Raw genomic sequence first — 11,382 nt, forward strand, 5'->3', positions numbered from 1 at the left:
TCATTATTAATATTTATTATTTATTTTACCTAAAATTCAGTATCAGTTTCCTACTCGTGTGCTAAATATTTAACACAGAAAAGCAGTCAGCAAGGAGCATGGACTGTAAGTTTGCAGCAATAACAAACTTACAGTCCATCGAGCCAGCCAACCACTTTGTTCATCGTGGCTGGTGCTTATCCCAGCCTTCAGGGTGAGAGGTCATCAAAAGTGGCTGAGGGGTGGCTCTAGCTCAGGAGACCAGGTCATCTACTAATTGGAAGGCTGGTCATTTGATCCCTGGCTGCTCCTTTGGCAAGATACCAACCCCAAGTTACTCTCCAATGCATCCATCGGAGAGTGAATGTGTGTGAACGTTAGATAGAAAGCACTTCACCAAAGAAGCAGTGGCTGTACGAATGGGGGAGTGAGGCATGTTGTATAAAGTTCTTAGTGGTCAGGTAGAGTAGAAAAGCCCTATATAAGATCCAGTCCACTTACCATTTACCAATCAGTTACAGCGTTAGCACACAGAGCGAGACGAGCACAACCTTATAGCTTACAGACTGACCACTCTGGGCGTGACTAGTCCTTCCAAAGAGTATCTCGGTGGCTATTTTGCTTACAGGTTGATATTTGGTTGAAGAGCAGAGAGCTCCCCTATATTTACCTCTCATGGATACCATGCTCAGTGAAAGGTACATCATGATAGGTTACATATGTTAGCCAGCTTGAAAGGAGTAGCCATAGATATAAGCTGTTTTCATTTATCAGCAGTTTGTTTAACTGTGGGCTGAGCATCTAAACCACACATAGGCAAAATATGGCCTGAGGACAGGAACCACCCAGCCAACTATCTCAATCCAGCCCACAAAACAAAACAGCCCCCCTCAAAAAAAATCAATAAGAAAGAGCAGCATACAGAGGAATCTTGAAACAAATAACTGCAACAAGTCTGCTCTGCTGTTTAACTCTATTCCAGTCCAATGTGTTTCAACAGTGACCTACACAGTGGTGAATGTGAAACACCTGAAGAGATGTAGGCTAAATGTTCTTAAAGCATTTAGGTGATATTTTTTTGAAATCACGATTTGAGTTTCTTTATGGGGTGATTGTGGCTCAAGAGTTGGCAGTCCGCCTTGTAATTGGAAGGTTGTCGGTTTGAGCCCCGGCTCCGACAGTCTCGTCGTTGTGTCCTTGGGCAAGACACTTCACCTGTTGCCTACTAGTGATGGTCAGAGGGCCCGGTGGCGCCAGTGTCCGCCAGCCTCGCCTCTGTCAGTCAGTGTTGCCAACTCCTCAGTAAGGAAAATCGCTATTGGTTGTCCTAAAAGTCGCTAGAAGTCGCTAAATGACGTCATCGCCTAATTTGCATAATTGGTCATGCTAATCTAATTGTAACCTATGTTGTTGGAGAGAGAAATAACATCGTGGAAGAGACATAAAGTGAGTAAAAAACGTCCTAAATGCATTTAGAGTTTATTTAGAACTACAAATTAAATTTCTTTTAGCAATTATTGTTTTTTTAATGTCACAATTCCAACCCTGCTCCTTTACCCGGGCTTGGACCGGCAAAAGTGACCCGAAATAGGCACTCTGGTGGAGTTACTTTGTGTGTGTGTTTATAAGTAGTTTTAAACCTTGTGATCCACAAAACAGCATAAGAGTAAAAGAGTAAAAGAACTGACTGCGTTACAGCACCCGCTGCTTGTTGAGAGTAAAAGAGATACGCGCTTTCACGTCTTTTTTAGCGACTTTTTTTTAGAAAAAAAGTCGCTAAGGGGTCTGAAAACTCGCTAAATATAGCGACAAAGTCGCTAAGTTGGCAACACTGCTGTCAGTGCGCCCCAGGGCGGCTGTGGCTACAATGTAGCTTGCCATCACCAGTGTGTGAATGGGTAGATGACTGAATGTAGTGTAAAGTGCTTTGGGGTCCTTAGGGACTAAGTAAAGCGCTATACAAATACAGGCCATTTGCCATTTTTCCACCATGCAGTCCTTTTCTTGCTTTATCAAAGTCAGTGTGGCACTCTGGAAACAAAATTTTGTCTACTCCTCATCTAAACTCTTTAAGACGCCATAGTTACCTCTTCCAGCTTCAAATAAAACGTTTTCTACTTGTTTGATTTTTTTGTTTTTGAAACGCTAACCTACGCCTCTCAGTTTTTCTGTTGATGTTATCAGCCTGTTTTTGAAGCCTGTGCTAATACACCTATTTGTATCATTTGTAATGTTAACGAAGACCAGACATCAGTACTGGGACACTGATATGTTACACCTACTGGAACTGATGGCCATGGAAACCCATACAGTGAAACTCCCAGTGCACACTGTTTATGCTGATGTCAATGCCAGAGGAGGCTATGCTACATTTGCATGGCTAGGTGCTTGATTGCAGCAGCTGACATCAAAGATCAAGTCCAAGCAGAAGCTTTTTTCTCACCACCATACATAACAAAACTTTTTTTTAACTTGTTTAGTATTGAGATTAAAGTGAAGAAAATTTTGAAGAAGGAGATGAATTAACTGAAATAATCTGTGTGATCTGCAAAGTTGGATAGCTCAGTTGCCTTAGTTACATTGCAGCATACTACAGATAAAACAAATCCTCTCATCCAGAGCCAAAGTAAGCGATTATTCCATGTTTTATACTTCTACAATACTTTATTACATGAAAAAAATGCAAATGGCAGGGGATGATAGGAACCAGAGGATGATTAACAAGAATATGCGACACAGCATGTCTCAGTGTGTTCCTGTTAGTCGAATCATTATGCTTTATTTCAGAAGAGCCGGAGCCTTTTCTTGACTTACATCAGACAAAAAGCTGCTAAAAACAGCCGTCCTGCCATTCTTTTATTTTCCCACAGTCCCGCTGTTCATTTCTAACTACACAGCGTAAGTCAAATGTGCACAACACTGCTTTGTTTTACTCATGAAAACTTAAACCAAAGCTTCACAAATCCCATAAATACTCAAACTCAAACACAAATTTCAGACCATGCTTAGTGTGCTCGACAGGCAAAGATTGGACGAACGGGTGCTTCGTTTTCCACTTCACGCTATGTATTTCATACTGTGATTTTATTTTGCCTGAATGGGCTCAAGGCCAATATGCAGAGATGTTTCTATAACATCCACCGACACTCACAGTAATTCCAATTAATGCCTCGGCATCAGTCATATAATCATGTCACTAGAGACCTAGTATATGTGCAGCAGGTAGATGAGGTTCATAACAGCATGTATGCAGGATATTGTTGGAGGATGACTTACTAATTAAGAAGACGTATAGGCCTCAGCCTCTAGTTGCTGTTTTGATGCCGTGGGAAATAAAGGCAGCACAACAGCTGATCATTTCTGAAAAGGGAGCAGCTGTTCCCTTCTGCCATACTGCACTTTGTATTCATACATACTTATATACATTTCCCGTTTAAAAACCTTTATCATCCAGAGACTTTGGCAGCATTTATTTGTTCTGATTTTCTTTGAGGAATGAAAGGAAGGTCTCACAAAAAAGAAAAAAATCTTGTTAGATAAAGAAAAATATTGTCTGGAGCATCCGTTCTCTTGTGTTCCGTGTAACCTGAAGGTCATAGTGATTCTCGGACAATATCGTTGCTGCCTTCAAAATAACAACCTTAGGGAGAAAAAAAAATAGTTAGAATGATAGATTTGATGTGCAATCAGACAAAAATTTGTAAATTACAAAATTATAATGTAATTTCATCATGGCATCTCGCTTCATGATGCTTTCAAAGTAAGAAAAAAAGAGAGAGAAAGAAATGGCACAGCTTCAAAAGACCTTCTCGGAGCTTCTTCCTCGCGTACCTACCTGTCAGAATATTTTGGTGGTTAAAGTCTCGCCCGATGCCTGTTCAGACCTTGAGCGGTAAATTACAGAGAGCAGGTCCATGATGCAACGTGGACTCACAGTCTTTATCATCTGCTGCACAATGAAATGGAAAACAAAACTAGCTGAGCAAAACAAAGGGAAAGCACCTCTTGGCAAAGCAGTCACAAGACTTTGAAGTTATCTAACATGTCTTCAGAGAGACCGACTTTGATGTTCAGAAAAGTCTTCTCAAGCAGTGACATATTCCCCTAAAAATAATTGTCAAACGTGTTCCTGAGCATACTGACTGCCCTGCAGGCAGCACAGGCGTGAACTCTTCCTCTTTGTTCAACTGTTCTTGCTGTTTTGTATGCTCTGTTGTGTGGCATCATGGGTTTTGCTGCATGACATGCCATTTTGAAGACGCGAGTGTTTGCCACTAACAGTGCGGGTACAAGCAGGGAACAAGGGAACAAGCACATCAGTAACATCGAGAGGACAAGTTTTGTGGCGTTAGCCTCCAAGAGGATGCGCGTGATCTGAAATGGAAGAACGCAAATGCAAAAGTCCAAAATCCAAATTTTTTAATGGCAAGAAAGGTGATCGGGAGAAGCAAACAGATCCAGCAAGGGAGGAAGCAAAAGCAGAAATCAAACGAGACTAAAAAAAGGAAGAAAAAAAGATGATAACTCAAAGAGCAGACAAACAGGCATGCACAAGGAAAAATAGACAGGAACTGCTCAAGGAAATGTTTGAACAGCTGGACAACAATGGCTTCATAGACAGTCTGACAAGTAGGGTGAGGCTGCGCACAGTAGCTATAAGGAAGAGCTTAGTAAAGGAGCTGGTGAAGAGGTGGTGAATGGAACTTGTGTGGAAAAGAAACAAACTAAAACTACCAAGTCTGCACGAGAGCCAATGGAAAAAAATGTAAAACAGGAAATCAGCTGAGTGATAAACATGAAAAAATCCTTTTCTCTGGCATTGTGTATAGGTTTGCATGGTTTAATGAAACCAACACATAAATCATAAATCTACATTGTTGACATCTTATGTTCAAAGATTGAAACAGGCAGACAGTTTTTATCACCATTTTTTTTGTTTTTATTAGTGTGAATGCTTGAAAAGCATTCACAGTATTGTTCTTCTAATCTTTATTATTATATTTTATCTATTCCGTATAGAAGAAACTGCATTCACACTGCAGTTTCTTCAGAAAATGCACTTTCTAGTTTTATTTGTTCTTTGAACCAACCTTCTAGAAATTCTTCATGCAGTTATACATTAATGTTGCATTTTATTCAAAGTAATATTAGGCTAGTGATGCACTCGAAGCCTCAACAATTCATTACACTTTTACTCCTAAAGACTTGTAAGAGAGGTCAAAAAGCACAAGGGGTCACTCTGATGAGGAGTCTCTCAGAGGCCAATTACTGTACCAGAGCCGTTCAGTGAAACACCCAGACGTGGAGGAATGTAATGATTCAGCATCTGGTACCTTCAGAGCTACTCGCTTCTATGCTGGGGAGGAAGACCTTGCATAGTTTCACATTCTCTGTCTCAACGGGCTCACCACATGTGTAACATCTTGGATCCAGACAGTGAGGAATGCGGAATGCTCAGAAACGGATACACTTTGTGAAATGTGCACCTTGTTGTCAGGAAGGCTTCCAGAGTGACAGTGGCTTGACACATGTTAACTTGTTCTGCTGCACTCTATTGACCTCAATAAACGTCTCTGTGAAAGACATTCCTGTCTCTTGTATGTCCTTTCTGCACAAGCAAACGTCTCACATTATAAAGAAGCGTGATTGGAAATATTTTTAAAAATTCTCTCTTCAAACCTCACAGAAATGCTTTGCTACAACAGGCTTCTCTAGCCAAATGCCTAAGGGGCTCTAAAATAAGGCTAATCAATGGCAGTGGGAGCCTTTAAAAAGATAGGAAAAGCACTTCCAGCCTGCAATTTCCACTGTCCAAAATGTCATGTAAGAAACAGCACTTAAGGGGGAACTGCCGAAGACAGCCTTCAACCTTTTTGTAGGATACCCCTGCACATTTTAAAAATATATATATATATATATATTTGCCACAGCGTGTGGGCAGAGTGACTCCTTTTAGATGTGGAGAAAGCTTTTTCACACAAGACTGATTATTGGCTGCAACATGACCAAGTGTCACGTACGCGAATATAAAATAAAAAAGGCATGCAAATCTCAAATGACCCCACACCGTGGCAACTCAAAGAGACATAAAAACAAGTTTCGGCCCTAAAAACCTGATATTAGTTTTACTACAACTACTAAAACCCTAGTGCAGAGGCTCCACAGTGAAGTGGTTTATGTTTTCCTATCAAATGAATGATTGCCAGTTCGATTCCGGCAGGAGGCACAAATCATTTGGGGATTGTGTCTGGTGTACAAAAAATTCTGTCAAGAAATGTGGAGCTTCTTGCTGTGGCACCCCATTGTGATTAAGGAAGCAGCTGAAAGTCGAATTCCAGTGTGTTTGATTTGTGGCATAAATATGCTCAGTCTTAAGGAAGGGGGGTTCAAAAATGCAAAGAGCTTTAAATAACACAAACTATAGAGAAAGCCATTAGAAGGGAAAGGAATTAAAACCATTTTAATGAGAACAGCTCCTACGTAGGTGTTCCTCCAAAGCTAATATTGTATACTATTGGGAAGTTGGTCTGGCTCTTCTGAACCTCCTCCAGCATGAATTCAGTCAGGGCCCCCTTGTCACATATCATCCCACTCTTTCTTAAGATCTCTGCTGCGTGTGCCTTCTCTGAGGTTTTCCTCTGAGTGGAAGATGTCCAGAACAGAGCCAAATAGATTATTAACGAATTCAGCTGGTTGGAATTTTCCTTCTTTTTTTTTTTTTTTTCCTGTTACCTCAGCGTGTGCCGAGGACATCCCATCACATTTCTCTCCACAGCTGGAAAAACCCTCGAAAACCCTTCGTGTCACACAACCACTTTGAGTCCTTTCTCAGCCCCAGACACGGCGTGTTTACGTTTCATTGCCCCCACCCTGCCTTTTTTTTTTTTTTTTTTTGCATCAGTGCCAGGGGAGAATTTAGCTCATATTTTATTAAACCAATATGCAGCTATCGCAGTTGACTCAGAAACTTGGCAGGTCGTCTTGAAATGGGTACTTTTTAATTCATTATTTACCATTTCCAACTGATGCATGCGCTCATAAATATAACTGTGCGTTTGTGTGTAGTGCCTCTGAAATCTACAAAGATAAGCCAGAGGATGTGCCCAGGCATTGTGTCAGTCGGTGTGTGTGTGTGTGTGTGTTTTAATTTGGATCCCCAGGTCCGCATTCAATCCATATTTTTCTTTTATTTGGTCACTAATGAGGCTTCTTTCTCAGTTCAAAGAAAAGAAAGTACTTTCAAGTATCATTGCAACTCTGGGGCTTGTTTATCAGCATCATTATTAAGTCATTGAGAGAAGACAGTTTATGTTGCATCATTTATTGCATTAGCCTCCAAACAATATTCGCTGCAGGACCGGCGGACAGGTTAAGGCTGCTGCACCTCTTGACTTCTCACTCTGAGTGACTGCGAAATGACCTCTTTAGTTGTAATGTGGCAAAGTAGCAGCCGAAGCTCAATGATTCATGCAGTAATAGCTTTACCGCTTCCTCTCAGCGTGTAGGGCCGGTTGTTTTCACATGCCCATTATGCATGCTTGTTGATGCCTCCAGACATGCCCCCCCACCACCACCACCCCTCCTTCATTTTCAGCCTCCTTGATGTTGCACCGAATTGCGTGAGCCAACTTTGACCCTTGATGTTTCTTTGAAGAGGCCGTTGAAATAAGCTTGTTCTCTCACATTTCTCTGCAGACAAGCCTGGACCAGAGGCGCGTTATCTTATATGTCAGTGTGACACACCGGCAGCCAGGGTAGCTTTCCATGTGTAGCTTTTGTGTGTGCCAGCATTCTTGAATAACACTGCAGCAGTGCTGACAAAATAGTTACCGACCTCACCTCAGAATCCTTACACACTCACTCACACACACTCACACACACACACACTCACACACACTTCCTTTCTCTTTATAGATTCAAAGCCAGTCTTCTCTGGCTCCTTTGTTCCCCACTCCAGGCTGGGCTCAGATCCTCTCTGCTCTCTGTAAGCCCGCTCCGCTCTGTCATCAGGATTACAGGCTGTGCTGTAGCAGATTAATGACTGACAACGCTACACTCCTCTCAGCATTGCACGGCACACACAGAGCTACCAGGATGGAGCGTGTGCCCGGTTGTGAGGGAGAGAGGAACAACTGCGGGGGAGATAATGCATTGTGTTGGTCTGAGAACAATATGTTAGCTGTGAGATTGGATGTGAGTGCCTGTGTGCGTGTGTGTAGTTGCGAGAATGTGTGCAGTTGCGTATGCGGCCGAGTTTGTGTTTGTGAATTTGTTGCTTATATGCACGTGCAGAGCGAGCTTTTCGGCTTCTACACGGCAGTGCAGTCATGTCAGTGAACATTGGGGGGTAGTGATGTGCGATACTGCAGATTTTGGTGTTGATCCAATAAGTATATACAGGGCCAGTATTGGCGATACCAGTACCAATACTTTTAACTTAATAAACTTATGGGGAGAGCAGTGTGTCATGACTTATGAGATGAATCATCATCGGTTTGTAAACTCTGAACAAACTTTAATTACCACTAAACTACTGATGTGACATTTTAAATTGTATTAATACAATGTCTGGCACATGTCTGTTCACAGTAAAGGAAGAATTCCAATGAACAGGGAAACACATGACAAAAAGACCCCAAAACAAAAAATAAAAATCTTTTGGAGATCTGCTATTGTGGCTGTCTGTGAAGCACTTCTGGTTAAAATGTTTTACATTAATAAAACATTATTTAGACATTTTTCATAGTGCATGTTTTAAGTATATTTTCTTTACCCCCCCCCCCCCCCCCCCCCCCCCAAAAGAAAAAAAGGAATAGAGGATAGAAACAAAGTATTGATCCTACCGCATTAGAATCGATCCAATACCAATACCACCACTGGCATTGCTACTATTGATTTGGATCAATCTGCCCACCTCTACTGGGAGTTTAAAACTGCTTAAAACAGTGTGTGTCTGCACTTATCTGTGCATATGTACATATATACTCTTGTCTTGAGCGAGTGGGGGGGAGGATGTAGCAGATACGTGTCCAGTACATAAAGAGCTGTGGACGTCCTGAAATATCCTGAAACAGCTTTCCCCTTCAATAACTCTTCCCTGCAGAAACAAAGCACAGTCTGTGTCTAACTGCTTTGTTCGAGGCAAAGTGGAAACTGCCAGTTGTTGTGCAAATCCAAACAAGCAGGCAAACAAAACTGAGAGCTAACGCTAGAACTCCGAAGTTTGGAATAAATTAGGCCAGGATCTCACACCACCTCAGAGCCTCGCAGAAGCAGCTTATGTGTGTCATGAATTACTAAGTAGTAATATTTGGGGCTTCTCACAGCCATCAAACAGCTGAGGCTTAATTTCCCGAGACTTGCCCTGGAGTGTCCACAAAAGTGGGCTGTCGGAGCTGCCATCTGAGGACTGAAGACTCGCCTCTTTTTGATGTCTTAGAAATGTTCCTAGAAGTCAACAGTGATTGTTTCTTAGAAGTGAGAAATGCCTAATAATAATCAGTGATACCCATGCTCCATTCTTAAATGACTTCATTCATTTTCTCTGCTCGGCTAACACATTTAAATATTACAATTTCATTGAAATTATTTAAAAACTGGGGGTAACTAAATTAGTGAGATGTTGCATATAAAAGATACAATGCATTTCTAAAGCACAACACATAGTTGTTGTTGTTGCTGTCGTGTGTGTGTGTGTATGTGTGTGTGTGTGTGTGTGTAGTAATTTATTTGTCTGGACATATATTTATATATATTTCATCTCAAAAATATGATTTTCTAGACTGAACAGAGCCTCACACATCCACATATAGCACTTTCATACAGCTACTCAGCACATCTGTATAATTGCAACACACACACACAAATACACACATTTTCATATCTTAGTGAGGACATCTAATCATAACTCAATCGTAACCCTGACACTAGAACCAAATATGTCTTTTTCCCTCTTCTTATTCCTCTTTTTAACATAATTATTATTTATTTATTGTTGGGTTTTTGTTGGTGTTGTTGGCAGTGCTTTGTCTCCACACACCATCCTGTTGTATGTTTTTTGTTTTACAATAAAATGTAAATTTCAATTATGTTATGGCTTAAAGCTGTGCATTATTAGGGGAGTGGTGGCTTGGTGTGACAGACTGGTGTGAAAGTAAGGGGATTGTGTCAATGCCAGCAGCTTTTTTGATTCACTAAACTGGACTTCTCCACTGTCCATGTGTTTTTTGTGCCATTTGGAGCTACATTTGTTTGAGAGTCAATATAGATACCTGTCAAATTAGCAACAACAGCAGTCCCTTAACTCTGTAATGCAGTTTTTCCCTTCACGGAATAAAATTCAGTTTTTATTTTAGTTACAGAACATGTTAGCACTGATCGGGTAATTCTGTGTCTGAGTGATGCAGCTTGCTGATAAGGCACCTCTCATTCAAATATAAACTGCTGTAAAAAATTGAAGATCTCAATGGGGGAAGAAATCATGCTTGATATTTACCCAAATATGGACTGGGTAATGTGTTTGGAATGAAAGGATGTCAGATGGAATTGATTTGGTGGAAGTGGTGGAGCTGCTAGTTTTGGTATTCTATGGCAAATGCCAGTCGGGCTCCATTGTACTGGGCAGCTAACACAGAGGCTATCAGTCTGTTTCTGATTGTTTGGTCAGAGACATTGACACCTGTAGCCTGCTGGAGGTCATTTTGTATCTCTGCCATTGCTCATCCTCTCCCTCCTTACACAAGTTCGCAAATGCCAGTCTGCTGATGGGTTATAAATAGTAGTAATAGCCTGTCTCCTGGAATCTCCAGAAATCCATGCTCTTGAGAGTGCGCTGGGAGACCCAGCAAACGTTCTGGCAATGTTAAATTTTGAATTATCTGATCGTACTGCAACCTGTCCAGGTATAGCCTGTAATCTAAACTGTAATCTCTGTAGAGTATCATTTTGAAACTTCAAACATATGGAGGATGTCACAGTGATGGTAATGGTAAATGGCCTGCATTTGTATAGCGCTTTTCTAGTCCATAGGACCCCAAAGCGCTTTACACTGGGGCGCACTGACAGAGGCGAGGCTGCCGGACACAGGCGCCACCGGGCCCTCTGACCACCACCAGTAGGCAAACATGGGGTTAGTATCTTGCCCAAGGATATTTGGCATGCAGCCAGGAGGCAGCCTGGGATCGAACCACCGACCTTCTGATTAGTGGCTGACCTGCTCTGCCACCTGAGCTACAGCCACCCCAGTGACTATCATTTATACACAGTCTATGACTCAACTCCCAAACCGGACACTGCTACTTACGCTAAAGTGAAAACCATACACACAATAATTCCACTGTGCACTGTGATGGGCAAAAAGCACACTGAAGTCTGAATGACAAGAGATACCAAGGAGCTGTGGTA

This window comes from Aulonocara sp. 'chitande type north' Nkhata Bay, linkage group LG7, assembly GCF_057382095.1.
Source record: "Aulonocara sp. 'chitande type north' Nkhata Bay isolate Kocher_YH1m ecotype deep benthic linkage group LG7, A_spYH_male_GT1.1, whole genome shotgun sequence".
Lineage (NCBI taxonomy): Eukaryota > Metazoa > Chordata > Actinopteri > Cichliformes > Cichlidae > Aulonocara > Aulonocara sp. 'chitande type north' Nkhata Bay.